At 44.0% G+C, this 16524-nt stretch overlaps 1 protein-coding gene across 2 annotated transcripts in view; it reads left to right on the forward strand.

Moving 5' to 3' along the window:
- Positions 1-11121: 11121 nt before the first annotated feature.
- The window catches only part of STON1 (stonin 1), a 113987-nt gene continuing 108584 nt past the window's right edge, over positions 11122-16524 (forward strand). Inside the window, exon 1 of one of the 2 annotated variants that reach the window (XM_075339215.1) lies at positions 11122-11602. The gene's annotated coding sequence lies outside the window, so the exon portion shown is untranslated. The remainder of the gene's footprint in view (positions 11603-16524) is intronic. The other variant, XM_075339214.1, reaches the window with a different exon arrangement.

A 16524-nucleotide genomic window follows, 5' to 3' on the forward strand; every position in this document is an offset into this window, starting at 1 on the left:
ATGGCCCAAGCTGTTCGGCATCGATCAGCGATTTCGCAGCAGGGGGTGAATCGTTGGTACGTGTCAAACGTGACGAGATCGCAATTGAAGTCGTTCTTGCGTCACAGAAACTGTGACGTAGTAACGATCTCGTTTACGATCTCGTTATGTGTGAAGTGGCCTTAAGCGACAGCGACAACGACGTCGCTGTTACGTCACCATTTTCGGTGACGTAACAGCGACCTTGTAAGTGGCTGTTATGATCGCTGCTTAGCTGTCAAACACAGCAGAAGCAGCGATCATAACGTCGCTGTGCTACATGTGCAGAGAGCAGGGAGCCGCGCTTAGCGCTGGCTCCTTGCTCTCCTAGGTACAGTACACATCGGGTTAATTAACCCAATGTGTGCTGCAGCTACATGTCACAGTGCAGAGAGCAGGGAGCCGCGCGCACTGCTTAGCGCTGGCTCCTTGCTCTCCTTGCTACAGTATACATCGGGTTAATTACCTGATGTGTACTGCAGCCACATGTGCACAGTGCAGGAGCCGGCACTGGCAGCGAGGGCGGAGGCTGGTAACGAAGGTAAATATCGGGTAACCAGGGAAAGGTCTTCCCTTGGTTACCCGATGTTTACGCTGGTTACAGATTACCGCAGCTGCCAGTGCCGGCTCCTGATCGCTTCATTTCGTCGCTCTCTCGCTGTCACACACAGTGATGTGTGTGTCACAGCGGGAGAGTGACGACCAAAAAATGAAGCTGGACATTCAGCAACGACCGGCGACCTCACAGCAGGGGCCAGGTCGTTGCTGGATGTCACACACAGCGACAGCGACGGGACGTCGCTGCAACGTCACAGAAAATGGTGACGTAGCAGCGACGTCGTTGTCGCTGTGTGTGACACCAGCTTTAGATGTCAAGTTCTTGTTTCATTTCCAAATTTTGAAGAAACCATGTTTTAAAAAAATTATCCTCTTATCCCATTACATTATGACAGGTTTAGGAATGTTTTTTTCCACGCTGTTCTGTAGCCTTCTGATTTGCTAATGTCAGGTTTACTACAGAATCCAAGATAAATCCACTGCAAAGAAGTGACATATCAGCATTAAAAACCTCATTGGAAAAAAAAAAAGTACTATAAAAACAGAAGTGTGGGTTTTCGATTCATTAGAATAGGAAGAATATTTGAATTTTTTTTTTAGTGGTTTCCTGGGATACAGGTCGGATTCTTATATCTGCAAAAAAAAACCACCAAAAAACCCAAAACCTGCGTGTGAACCCTGCATACCTGCATTGTTGACTTATTTGAGTTGCATGGATTAAAGTTCAGCAGCTAGAGGGAGAGAAGATAGTAACAGATTTTGTGGTACCTATAAGTAGCGAGATTGGTGGTAGATACCAAGGTAAAATTGTAGGGTTTTCATAGGTAGCAATTTCATCAAGGCCCTGGTGCCCAATGGTGCTCAACAGGGGGTCAACCATGAGAAAAGACATCATTATTATAAATCAAAGATGCATTATATCACCAAACTGAGTACACCCCTCACATTTTTGTAAATATTTATATCTTTTAATGGGACAACACTGGAGATCTGACCCTCTGATATAATGTACAGTGTCAGTGTACAGCTTGTATAACTGTAAATTTGCTGCCCTCTAAATAACTCAACACACAGCCATTACTGGCAAAACCACTGACAAGAAAAATGAGTACACCCCTAAATTAAAATGGCCAAGTTATGCTCAAAATGTCAATATTTTGTGTGGCCACCATTATTTTCAAGTACTGCATTAACCTTCTTGAGTGTGTTTGGGGTCGTTATGTTGGAATATTGCCCTGGGTCCCAGTTTCCAAAGGGAGGGTATCAGGCTCTGCTTCAGTGTGTCACAGTACATGCTGGCATTCATGGTTTCCCTCAATGAACTGTAGCCCCCCACAGCCGGCTGCACTCATGCAGCCCCAAATCATGACACTCTCTCCACCATGCTTGACTGCAGGCAGACACACTTGTCTTTATCTTCCTCACCTGGTTGCCGCCACATACGCTTGACACCATCTAAACCAAGTAAGTTGATCTTCGTCTCATCAGACCACAGTACATGGTTCCAGTAATCCATGTCATTAGTCTGTTGATTGCAGTTTTTCTTGTGCATCATCTTCATAAGAGGCTTCGTTCTGGGGCGACAGCTAGGCAAATCAATGTGAGGCAGTGTGCTGTGTATGGTCTAGGCCAGGGGTCTCAAACTCGGCTGGGTGTATGGGCCGCACACAGGAAAAAAATAATTTGAGGGGCCGCATTCCTTTCAGGACAAAGTGACATTGGTAGTGGTACCATTTTTTCTTTCTATACACCCTTGAATCACTGTTTTTGAACATTTTTCATTTGTCCATTATAACAAATGTGTAGTGTGTGTGTGTGTGTGTGTGTATATATATATATATATATATATATATATATACACAGACACACACACTTTTTTTTTTACATTTTTTCCCCTTTTTGTAAGTAATACAGTTTTACAATAACCACCGCATAGTAATTTTGGCCAACATCTTGTAGTAATGTGCCCCATCTTGTTTCCCATTCTGTAAAAATGTGTGCATCCTTGTCCCCTTGTAGCAATGTGCCCCAGCCTCAGCTAACACACACACCCCACCCTGTGCAGCCTCAGCTCACACACTCACACACACACACACACACACACACACACACACCCTGTGCAGCCTCAGCTCACACACACACACACCCCCACCCTGTGCAGCCTCAGCTCACACACACACACACACACACCCTGTGCAGCCTCAGCTCACACACACACACACACACACACACACACACCCTGTGCAGCCTCAGCTCACACACACACACACCCCACCCTGTGCAGCCTCAGCTCACACACACACACACACACACACCCTGTGCAGCCTCAGCTCACACACACACACACCCCCACACTGTGCAGCCTCAGCTCACACACACACACCCACCCTGTGCAGCCTCAGCTCACACACACACACACACCCCCACCCTGTGCAGCCTCAGCTCACAACACACACACCCCCCCACCCTGTGCAGCCTCAGCTCACACACACACACACCCCCACCCTGTGCAGCCTCAGCTCACACACACACCCCCACCCTGTGCAGGCTCAGCTCACACACCCCCACCCTGTGCAGCCTCAGCTCACACACACACACACACACCCACCCTGTGCAGCCTCAGCTCACAACACACACACCCCCTTACCCTGTGCAGCCTCAGCTCACACACACACACACCCCCACCCTGTGCAGCCTCAGCTCACAACACCCCCCCCCCCCCACCCTGTGCAGCCTCAGCTCACACACACTCTGTGCAGCCTCAGCCAGCAACAGAAACACACACACACACACACATGAAAACATTCTTCTCACCTGCTGTCAGCGGCATGCAGGCACGTGGACTCAGTGAAGCCTCAGCTACCACACACACACACACACACACACAGTGCAGCCTCAGCTAACACACACACACTCTGTGCAGTCTCAGCCAGCAACAGAAACACACACACACACACATGAAAACATTCTTCTCACCTGCTGTCGGCAGCACGCAGGCACGTGGGGCCGGTAATGATCACAGCTGCTGTCATCGCTGAACTTTCGGCCGGCGCGTGCAGAGCAGTTCTCACTGCACAACAGCCACTGGCCAATCACAGGCAATCATCTGAGGTCATATGCAGCAGGTGCTTGCCTCTGATTGGCAGGCGGCTGCTGTTATTGCGTTCTGCAGCGAGAACTTCACTGTGAGCGGCAAAGACAAAACTGTAGGCTGAAATAAATAACTGGCAGCTGCGGCCCCTGCACCGGTCGCCATCTTTACCAGGTCCACGGGCCTGCGGGCCGCAAGAAGCCACCTGAAGGGCCGCATGCGGCCCACGGGCCGCGTGTTTGAGACCCCTGGTCTAGGCACTGACAGACTGACCCCCCCCACCCACCCCCCGTAACCTCTGTAGCAATGCTGAAAGCACTCATACATCTATTCTGGTAAGACATCCTCTCAATATGACGCTGAGCACGTGCACTCAACTTCTTTTGTCGACCATGATGAGACCTGTTCTGAGTGGATCCTGTCATGTTAAACAACTGTATGGTCTTGGCCACTGTGCTGTAGCTCAGTTCAGGGTGGTAGCAATCTTCTTATAGCCTAGGCCATTTTTATATAGAGCAACAATTGTTTTTCCCAGGCCTACTGGTGTTACTGCAGTGTGTTTAAAATCCGGCTAACCCAGATGGCAGCACTATTACATGAATACTAACTGCATCGGAGGTGGTTTGCACTACATGCCTTTTTGAATCTCCTTACACTCACCAATTACTTTCATTGTGGTAGTGTAGCTGTTCCTTGCACCTTATCTCCCCAGTTTTTACTATGTGTTATTTGTATGAATTTTGTATTGAATAAAATGATACCTTTTTAATATAAATTTTGGATTATGACTCCGCTTCCTCTGAGTTCCTGTATTGCTGGGAGTTTCCATATGTAAGAAATATGTTTATGATACACCGGATGTATTTGATTGTATATCCGTCGGCGTCCGAATGAAAAGGGACTGTATGGTGGGATACCCAGGAAGACCCCACTACTTACCCCGAGACATAAAAAAGCCAGGCTGGAGTTTGCCAAAACTTACCTGAGAAAGCCTTTAAATGTTTTGGAAGAATGTTCTCTGGTCAGATGAGACAAAAGTAGAGCTTTTTGGGAAAAGCCATCAACATAGAGTTTACAGGAAAAAAAAGAGGCATTCAAAGAAAAGAACACGGTTCCTACAGTCAAACATGGCGGAGGTTCCCTGATGTTTTGGGGTTGCTTTGCTGCCTCTGGCACTGGACTGCTTGACCGTGTGCATGGCATTATGAAGTCTGAAGACTACCAACAAATTTTGCAGCATAATGTAGGGCCCAATGTGAGAAAGCTGGGTCTCCCTCAGAGGTCATGGGTCTTCCAGCAGAACAATGACCCAAAACACACTTCAAAAAGCACTAGAAAATGGTTTGAGAGAAAGCACTGGAGACTACTAACGTGGCCAGCAATGAGTCCAGACCTGAATCCCATAGAATACCTGTGGAGAGATCTCAAAATGACAGTTTGGAGAAGGCACCCTTCAAATCTCAGGGACCTGGAGCAGTTTGCCAAAGAAGAATGGTCTAAAATTCCAGCAGAGCATTGTAAGAAACTCATTGATGGTTACCGGACGCGGTTGTTCGCAGTTATTTTGGCTAAAGGTTGTGCAACCAAGTATTAGGCTAAGGGTGCCAATACTTTTGTCTGGCCCATTTTCGGAGTTTTGTGTGAAATGATCAATGATTTGATTTTTATTTCATTCTCTTTTGTGTTTTTTCATTGCAAGCAAAATAAATAAAGATTGCATTTGGTATTATTATCATTTTCAAGAAGAAACTGAGTATTATCTGACAGAATTGCAGGGGTGCCAATACTTTTGGCCCGCACTGTAGATAGAGGGATAGATAGATAGATAGATAGATAGAGGGATGGATAGATAGAGGGATGGATAGATAGAGGGATAGATAGATAGATAGTAACCACCGTTACTACAGTCCCCACCCTGGATATGCCCCAACCACCGTTACTACAGTCCCCACCCTGGATATGCCCCATCATAAGCCATGGACTTCCATAGCCCCCATCCTAGAAGTGCCCCCACAGTCCCCACCCTGGATGTGCCCCATCCATCCTTCCTACAATCCCCACCCACCATCCCCACAGCCCCAGTCCCTAATGTACACTTGCTTTGGCAAAACTAATTTGTATTTGGTCCTGCCAATAAAGCTTATTTGATTTGATTTGATTTGATTTGATATAGATAGATAGATAGATGGATAGATAGAGGGATAGATAGATGGATGGATAGATAGATAGATAGATGATAGATAGAGGGATAGATAGATAGATAGATAGATAGAGGGATGGATAGATAGAAGGATAGATAGATGGATAGATAGAGGGATAGATAGATAGATAGAGGGATAGATAGATAGATAGAGGGATGGATAGATAAATAGAGGGATGGATAGATAGAGGGATAGATAGATAGAGGGATAGATAGATAGAGGGATAGATAGATAGATATATGGATAGATAGAGGGATAGATAGATAGATGGATAGATAGATAGATGATAGATAGATAGAGGGATGGATAGATAGAAGGATAGATAGAGGGATAGATAGAGGGATAGATAGAGGGATAGATAGATAGAGGGATAGATAGATAGAGGGATAGATAGAGGGATAGATGGATAGATAGAGGGATAGATAAATAGAGGTATAGATGGATAGATAGAGGGATAGATAGATGGATAGAGGGATAGATAGATAGAGGGATAGATGGATAGATAGAGGGATAGATAGATGGATAGAGGGATAGATAGATAGATGGATAGATAGAGGGATAGATAAATAGAGGGATAGATAGAGGGATAGATGGATAGAGGGATAGATGGATAGATAGATAGAGGGATGGATAGATAGAAGGATAGATAGATGGATAGATAGAGGGATAGATAGAGGGATAGATAGATAGAGGGATAGATGGATAGATAGAGGGATAGATAGATGGATAGAGGGATAGATAGATAGATGGATAGATAGAGGGATAGATAAATAGAGGGATAGATAGAGGGATAGATGGATAGAGGGATAGATGGATAGATAGATAGAGGGATAGATAGAGGGATAGATAGAGGGATAGATAGAGGGATATATAGTTAGATAGAGGGATAGATAGATGGATAGAGGGATAGATGGATAGATAGATAGATGATAGATAGATAGAGGGATGGATAGATAGAAGGATAGATAGATGGATAGATAGAGGGATAGATAGATAGAGGGATAGATAGATAGATAGAGGGATAGATAGATAGAGGGATAGATGGATAGATAGAGGGATAGATAAATAGAGGGATAGATGGATAGATAGAGGGATAGATAGATGGATAGAGGGATAGATAGATAGAGGGATAGATGGATAGATAGAGGGATAGATAGATGGATAGAGGGATAGATAGATAGATGGATAGATAGAGGGATAGATAAATAGAGGGATAGATAGAGGGATAGATGGATAGAGGGATAGATGGATAGATAGATAGAGGGATAGATAGAGGGATAGATAGAGGGATATATAGTTAGATAGAGGGATAGATAGATGGATAGAGGGATAGATGGATAGATAGATAGCAAAGCTTCCTAAGCATAAGCCTAACCTGAATAATAGAAACAAAAAATGGAAGCAGCACTTCATAAATGCAAATGATAGGATTTTAATGGCCCATGTGGTGACGCTTCAGCTCATAGTGTTGATAAAGGTTCACTCTATGAACTGAAACCTTGCCACATGGGCCATTAAAATCCTATAATGTGCACCATTTTTGGAGCGCTGCTTCAATTTTTTCTCTTTTTCTCTATCGATCAATCATCTTTGTATCCATCTATCATTGTTGGAAGGGAGAAACAGCCCAATGAGTTTTATCCAAGAAAAAAGGGAAAAGTGATGGTCATATGTGCTCACCTCGATGGATGGTGGACACAGACAGAAAAGGGCCCCTGTGCAAAAACAATGTATTATTATTATTTATTATCAGAGCGCCATTTATTCCATGGCGCTTTACAAGTGAAAGAGGGTATGCATACAACAATCATTAACAGTACAAGACAGACTGGTATAGGAGGAGAGAGGACCCTGCCCGCGAGGGCTCACAGTCTATAGGGAATGGGTGAGGGTACAATAGGTGACGACAGAGCTGGTTGCGCAGTGGTGTACTGGACTGAGGGCTATTGTAGGTTGTAGGCTTGTTGGAAGAGGTGGGTCTTGAGGTTCCTCTTGAAGCTTTCCACGGTAGGGAGAGTCTGATATGCTGAGGTACAGCGTTCCAGAGTATGGGGGAGGCACGGGAGAAATCTTGTACGCGATTGTGGGAAGAGGAGATAAGAGAGGAGTAGATAAGGAGATCTTGTGAGGATATGAGGTTGCATGCGGGTAGGTACTGGGAGACTAGGTCACAGATGTAAGGAGGAGACAGGTTGTGGATGGCTTTGTATGTCATGGTTAATGTTTTCAACTGGAGTCGTTGGCTGATGGGAAGCCAGTGAAGGGATTGGCAGAGTGGCGAGGCTGGGGAATAGCGATGGGAGAGGTGGATTAAGCGGGCCGCAGAGTTTAGGATAGATTGGAGGTGTGCAAGAGTGTTGGAAGGGAGGCCAGAGAGCAGGAGGTTGCAGTAGTAAGGTGAGATGATGAGGGCATGCACTAATGTTTTTGCTGATTCTTGGTTAAGGAAAGCACGGATCCGGGAGATATTTTTGAGTTGTAGTCTGCATGAGGTGAAGAGGGCTTGGATGTGTGGCTTGAAGGATAGAGCAGAGTCGAAGGTTACTCCAAGGCAACGAGCTTGTGAGACTGGGGAGAGTGAGCAACCATCAAGTTTGATGGAAAGGCTTGTTGGAGGAGAAGAGTGAGGAGGGGGAAAGACAATGAACTCTGTTTTGTCCATGTTAAGCTTTAGGAATCGCGCAGAGAAAAAGGATGAAATAGCAGACAGACATTGTGGAATTTTGGTTAGTAGAGAGGTAATGTCAGGTCCAGAGAGGTAGATCTGTGTGTCATCGGCATAGAGATGATACTGAAAGCCATGGGACTCTATGAGCTGTCCCAGGCCGAAGGTGTAGATGGAGAACAGCAGGGGTCCTAGAACTGAGCCTTGGGGGACCCCGACAGATAGGAGGCGAGATGAGGAAGTGGTGTGAGAATGGGAGACGCTGAAAGTTTGGACGGTTAGGTATGAGGAGATCCAAGATAGGGTCAAGTCTGTGATGCCCAGAGATGAGAGAATCTGTAGTAGGAGGGAATGGTCTACTGTGTCGAAGGCAGAGGACAGGTCCAGGAGAAGGAGGACAGAGTAGTGTCGCTTGGCTTTGGCGGTTAGTAGATCATTGGTGACTTTGGTTAGGGCAGTTTCAGTAGAGTGATGTGGTCGGAAGCCAGATTGTAGCTGGTCAAAGAGAGAGCAGGAGGAGAGGTATGAGGACAGTTCAAGATGGACATGCTGTTCCAGTAGTTTTGAGGCATAGGGGAGAAGGGATATGGGGCGATAGTTTGACACAGAGGATGGGTCAAGGGAGGGCTTTTTGAGGATGGGTGTAATAGAGGCATGTTTAAAGCTTGAGGGGAATACACCACTTGTTAGTGATAGGTTGAAGAGATGGGTTAGGGTCGGGATGAGGACTGCGGTGATGTTGGGATGAGGTGCGATGGGAGCGGGTCCAGTGCACAGGTGGTTAGATGTGATCTTGAGAGTAGAATGGAAAGATTGTTTTCTGTCATGGTGGAGAAGCTGGATTTGGAAGAAGAGGGCTGAGTAGTTGTGAGGAGAGGCTGTGGTGATTGTGGGCCAAAGCTTGCTCTGATGTTGTCAATCTTCTGCTTGAAGAAAGAGGCAAAGTCTTCAGCTGAGATAAGAGGGAGGTGGTGCCAGGGGATGGAGGAGAGAGTTGAAAGTGTTGAATAGCTGTTTAGGCTTGTGAGAGAGAGGATATGAGGGATGAGAAGTAGGTTTGTTTTGCAGCGGTGAGTGTGGACTTGAAAGTGGTGAGGGACTCTTTATATGCAATGAAGTGCTCAGTGGAATGAGACTTCTTCCATCTGCGCTCAGCAATGTATAGGCCCTTTGCAGCCTCTTGATATGTCTGTTCCTGAAATAGGCCATATAAATGACTGCTGCTGTATATAGACAGGCTGAGAAAGCCAATGAGTAGGAAAATGGGACCATTACTGGTTGTTCTACGCTGACGGTCAGAGATAATACTGTGCGTTATTCTAAAACCGTGATTTATTAAGGCTATGTTCACTCTTCCGTTGTTTTGCGTCCGTCGCAATCCGTTGCCTTGAGGTATTACAGTATCCTGCTAAATATTTTTTTCCCCATAGACTTGTATTAAGGACGAATTGTGACTGATGGCCTTGCGTTGCATCTGCCGTGTGATGGATCAGTCGTTTACTGACTGACCATCAGGCGGGATCAATGCTGAATGTAACGTTTTTTGGAGTGGCAAAAAAATGGACTCCGCAGGTGTCTGTTGTCATCCGTCAAAAGCTATAATGGTTGTCTATGGTGCTGGATTCTGACGTAATCTATCACACGACAGAATCCAGTGCTGGACTCCGTCATGCTTTACTGATCATGCCCAGCATGTTTGGCACATCCATTGGGCTGTCCCAAACACAAACGGATCACGACGTATCCGTCAAAAAACGGATGCACAACGGATGTAACGGCTCGATGGATCAGTGTTTTCACGGAATCCTGTGAAATAACACATCCGTTGCATCAGTTGACATCTAAGGCTACTTTCACACTTGCGTTGGACGGCTTCTGTTGCTATCCGCAGCCTTGAGGAATTACGGTAACCGTTGCAGGAAACCGTTATATTCCTCATAGACTTCTATTAGCTACGGATAGCAACGGATGGTCTTGCATTGCATCCGCCCCGCGGCGCATCAGTTGTTTTGACGCTGACCGTCAGTGACCGTCGGGCGGATGGAACGCTTCATGTAGCGTTTTTCTGCACTTGGCGGAGTGTCAAAAAAACGCAACCTGCAGGATTCCGACGGCGTCCGTTGTTTTTATAATGGTTGCCTATGGTGGCGGATTCCGTTAGAATCCGTCATTTTGACGGATTCCGTTAACGCATCCGTCTTTACACAACTGCGCATGCCCAGATGTGTAAAGTAAAGGAAAAAAAAACCTATAACGGACTGCGTTATTTTGTACGATCCGTAGCATCTGTTGTGCCACTATATGCAACGCATCCGTCACACAACGCAATGCTACGGATCCCGTCCAATGCAAGTGTGAAACTAGCCTAAAAAACAACAGATCCGTCATTGTGTCGCAACAACGTACCTGATGGAAGCAAAACAACGGAAGTGTGAACATAGCCAATTCAAGGCGTTTTGAAGCTTCTTGATCTGGAAAAGAAAAGCACAATACCAAGTACAAGCACTGCTCGCCCTTCTTCCTGCCCATCCATCATGTTAGTAAGCACAGGGGCTCCTGTTGAGCAGGGGTCGGGGGCTGGAGACCCTGCTGTGCCGCAGCTCGGACTGCAATTTTCAAATGACAGTGTTAAAAATTAAAGGTCCGGCAGTCACTGAAGCCTGGATTCAGGGCGGAGTTCCATTAGATTCCCGTTTTAACCCTTTGCTTTCCGAGGGAACCTGATCCCGGGCCTGCTGCAGACACGGGGCTGACATCACAGCTCCTGGAAAGTCTCCGCTTCCTGCACTCACTTCTCCAGGCAGAAGTTTTTTTTTCCCTTTCTCTTGTTGTTGCAGAGCAGAACTTCCTCTGTCAGATGCAGCCTCCCCCTCCACATCGCAGGGAGCAGCGGCAGACCCCCGTCCCCGAGGATCCGAGCACGACCCCCGACAGCTGCTAATGAGCCAAGTCATCCCTCACCGGACCCCAGTGCTGGCCGGCAGCCGGCTCATCCACAGGAACAAGTGAGTCCACTCCTGTACACTGTGCAGCCCGACCTCACCTACACATGCAGCAGAGCTCCCTCTGGTATGTAGCACAACTTCACTTGTAACGTTACATAGGACTGCAGGTGAACCAGGAGAACAACTGCCCAGAATCAGCTCAGCTGCTAAACTAACAAAGTCAGCACTGCTACATTACCTGCTACTATGTACAGCTGAATCTGTGATCAGATTGATGTCTGGCAAAACCTGCAATATGACATTCTATGGTTTACATAGGACTGCAGGTGAACCAGGAGAACAACTGCCCAGAATCAGCTCAGCTGCTAAACTAACAAACTCAGCACTGCTACATTACCTGCTACTATGTACAGCTGAATCTGTGATCAGATTGATGTCTGGCAAAACCTGCAATATGACATTCTATGGTTTACATAGGACTGCAGGTGAACCAAGAGAACAACTGCCCACAATCAGCTCAGCTGCTAAACTAACAAACTCAGCACTGCTACATTACCTACTACTATGTACAGCTGAATCTGTGATCAGATTGGTGTCTGGCAAAACCTGCAATATGACATTCTATGGTTTACATAGGACTGCAGGTGACCCAACAGAACAACTGCCCAGAATCAGCTCAGCTGCTAAAGTAACAAACTCAGCACTGCTACATTACCTGCTACTATGTACAGCTGAATCTGTGATCAGATTGGTGTCTGGCAAAACCTGCAATATGACATTCTATGGTTTACATAGGACTGCAGGTGAACCAACAGAACAACTGCCCAGAATCAGCTCAGCTGCTAAACTAACAAAGTCAGCACTGCTACATTACCTGCTACTATGTACAGCTGAATCTGTGATCAGATTGATGTCTGGCAAAACCTGCAATATGACATTCTATGGTTTACATAGGACTGCAGGTGAACCAAGAGAACAACTGCCCACAATCAGCTCAGCTGCTAAACTAACAAACTCAGCACTGCTACATTACCTACTACTATGTACAGCTGAATCTGTGATCAGATTGGTGTCTGGCAAAACCTGCAATATGACATTCTATGGTTTACATAGGACTGCAGGTGAACCAACAGAACAACTGCCCAGAATCAGCTCAGCTGCTAAAGTAACAAACTCAGCACTGCTACATTACCTGCTACTATGTACAGCTGAATCTGTGATCAGATTGGTGTCTGGCAAAACCTGCAATATGACATTCTATGGTTTACATAGGACTGCAGGTAAACTTACTGTATTGTCTTGACTCCGCTTAATCCTATAAAAAACAAACAAAGAAAAGTTACACAATAACAGTGACCCTGATCAACAAATGGGGCTGAGCGGAAAGTGCATTGAGCATGTATGTTCTGGCATCCTACATAGGACTGCAATAGACATTCTACATAATGAATGCACAGTTCAGCCCGATGTGTTAAAAACAAATGCACATCTATATACCGTGTATATAATATAATATATATATATAATATGTGTGTGTGTGTGTAATATATATAATGAAATATAGTAATATATGTTTTAATGAATCTGAATTGTTTCAATTATTTATTAATAATCTTTATGACTTATGGGCAGTGTTTTGGTTTGTTTTTTTTCTCCCCCAGTAGTGATTGATCATATCATTTGATATGCATGTGTGATTATATATAATATATAACACTCTGCAATAGCACAAAAATACACTACCTAATGAAGAAATTGGAGGTATTTAGAATATTAGAATGGCCATTATCATTATTAATAAAATTATATATATATTATTTATTTTCTTTATATATTGCATTGTGAACAGATACACACCTATTCACATTGGGAGGTGCTGCCAGTCCGTTTGAAGTCAGGCAAGGACCGGCTGGGAATCCCTGGTTTCATTCTTTATCTATCTATCTATCTATCTATCTATCCCTCTATCTATCTATCTATCTATCTATCTCCATCTATCTATCTATCTATCTATCTATCTCCATCTATCCCTGCATTAAGGGACCACTGCAAATTTTTCAGACTTTTCTCTTTTATAGGTATATTTTTGAGTAAAATGTAAATTGTTCTTTTATTCTATAAACTGGTCTCCGAATTTCTAAGCAAAAAAATATGTATTTATTTTCTGAAAATGAGAAATGGTCAAAATAACAAATGCATTGCTTTCAGACCTCAATGCAAAGAAAAGTTCATAATCATTTAGAAACAACAATATTAATAATGTTTTAACTCAGGAAAATTCAGAAATCAATATTTTGTAGAATAACCATGATTTTTAATCCCAGCTTTCATTGTCTTGGCTGCTTTCCACCAGTCTTTCACACTGCTTTTGGGTGACCTTATGCCACTCCTGATGCAAAAATTTAAACAGTTCTTCTTTGATGGCTTGTGACTATCCATCTTCCTCTTGATTACATTCTAGAGGTTTTCAAGGGGGTTCAGGTCTGGAGTTTGGGCTGGCCATGACAGGGTTTTGATGTGGTGGTCCTTCATCCACACACTGATTGACCTAGCTGTGTGGCGTGGTGCATTGTCCTGCTGGAAAAAACAGTCCTCAGAGTTGGGGAACATTGCCTGAGCAGAAGGAAGCAACTATTTTTCCAGGAAAACCTTGTATGCGGCTTGATTCATACGTCCTTTGGAATGTTTAATCTGCCCAATTCCAGCCTTGCTGAAGCATCCCCAGATCATCACCGATCCTTCACCAAATTTCACAGTGGGTGCAAGATATTGTGGCTTGTATGCCTCTCCAGGTCTCCATCTAACCATTAGATGACCAGGTGTTGGGCAAAGCTGAAAATTAGACTCCTCAGAGATTACCTTACTCCAGTCCTCTATGGCCCAATTCTTATGGTCTTTAGCAAACGTCAGCCTGGCTATCCTTTTGCTTCTCATCGATGAAAGGCTTTTTTTTCTAGCTTTACATGACTTGATCCATGCCTCTAGGAGCCTGTTACGAACTGTTCTTGCCGTGCACTTCACTCCAGCTGCAATTTGCCATTCCGTTTGTAGGCCAGCCCAATTTCAAGACCTGAACCCCATTGAAAACCTCTGGAATGTATTCAAGAGGAAGATGGATAGTCACATGCCATCAAACAAAAAAGAACTGCTTACATTTTTGCACCAGCAGTGGAAAGCATGCCAAGACAAATGAAAGCTCTGATTAAAAATCATGGTATTTCCACAAAATATTGATTTCTGAACTCTTCCCGAGTTAAAACATTATTAGTATTGTTGTTTCTAAATGATTATGAACTTGTTTTCTTTGCATTGTGTGAGGTCTGAAAGCAATGCATTTTTTTTGTTATTTTGACCATAGCTCATTTTCAGAAAATAAGTACAAAATGTATTGCTTGGAAATTCGAAGACGTTGTCAGTAGTTTATAGAATAAAAAAAACAATTTACAAATCATTCAATATAATTATATCTTTAGTTCATTGTGTGTGTGTATATATATAATATATATATATAAATAAATATAATATATATATATATATATATAAATAAATATAAATTTACACTAGCTGTACTGCCCGGGTTAATAGCTGTTGTTAACAAAATAGAATGTATTAACAAAAATTTATTCTGCACGCAAAAACCACAAAAGAGATGGATAGAAATGTAATTATTAAAAGGCAAAAACTAAGCTAATAGAAGCATTTCACAACATATATTTCAACACCACAGATATTCCACACAGATTTTACTAAATTGGCCAAGTAATGTGCTCCGTCTGTTTCTTTCCCAGTCTCCCGACATCTTATTACCTCACATAAAAGCTTCTTATACTATGAATGTCTTTTGTTCCTATAGCAAGCAATCACAGCTCCTACTAATAACCTGTAGTTCCAGGCTCCATTTACTTTAATGGAGGCAGGTTTTTTGGAGAGTAACTGTAAAGCGCGGGGTTAAATTTTCCTGTCAAAACATAGTCGATGACGTTCCCTGGGTCACATGAGGTGTCTGTGCAAAATTTCGTGATTGTAACTGCGACAGTGCGGATACACTTTATGTTTCACTTTTTCCCCATTATGTAGATAGGGGCAAAATTGATTGGCAAATTGGAACGCGTGGGGTTAAAATTTCGCCTCACAACATAGCCTATGACGCTCTCGGGGTCCAGACGTGTGAGTGTGCAAAATTTTGTGGCTGTAGCTGCGACGGTGCAGATGCCAATCACACACACACACACACACACTCAGCTTTATATATTAGAGACATATATATATTAGTGTATATGTATGTAATACAGATATATTATTATTTATTTATGCAAACAGTGCCTTGCGAAGGTATTCGACCCCCTTAAATTTTTCAACCTTTTCCCACATTTCAGGCTTCAAACATAAAGAAAAAAATGTTAATGTTATGGTGAGGAATCAGCAAGTGGGACACAATTGTGAAGTTGAATAAATTTATTACTTATTTTAAATTTTTGTAAAAAATAATAAACTGAAAATTGGGGCGTGCAATATTATTCGTCCCCTTTTAATTTAATTCTTTGTAGCTCCAGTTTTTGCTGCGATTACAGCTGCAGTTGCTTGGGGTATGTCTCTATCAGTTTTGCACATCGAGAGACTGAAATTCTTGCCCATTCTTCCTCTGTAAACAGCTGGAGCTGAGTGAGGTTGGATGGAGAGCGTTTGTGAACAGCAGTTTTCAGCTCTTTCCACAGATTCTCAATTGGATTCAGGTCTGGACGTGACTTGGCCATTCTAACACCTGGATAGGTTTATTTGTGAACCATTCCATTGTAGATTTTGCTTTGTTTGGGATCATTGTCTTCTTGGAAGAAAAATCTCCATCCCAGTCTCAGGTCTTTTGCAGACTCCAACAGGTTTTCTTCAAGAATGGTCCTGTATTTGGCTCCATCCATCTTCCCATCAATTTTCCTTCCCTGTCCCTGCTGAAGCAAAGCAGGCCCAAACCATGATGCTGCCACCGCCATGTTTGACAGTGGGGATGGTGTGTTCAGGGTGATGAGCTGTGTTGCTTTTACACCAAAC

Source organism: Anomaloglossus baeobatrachus, chromosome 3 (genome assembly GCF_048569485.1).
Source record: "Anomaloglossus baeobatrachus isolate aAnoBae1 chromosome 3, aAnoBae1.hap1, whole genome shotgun sequence".
In the NCBI taxonomy this organism is placed as follows: Eukaryota; Metazoa; Chordata; class Amphibia; order Anura; family Aromobatidae; genus Anomaloglossus; species Anomaloglossus baeobatrachus.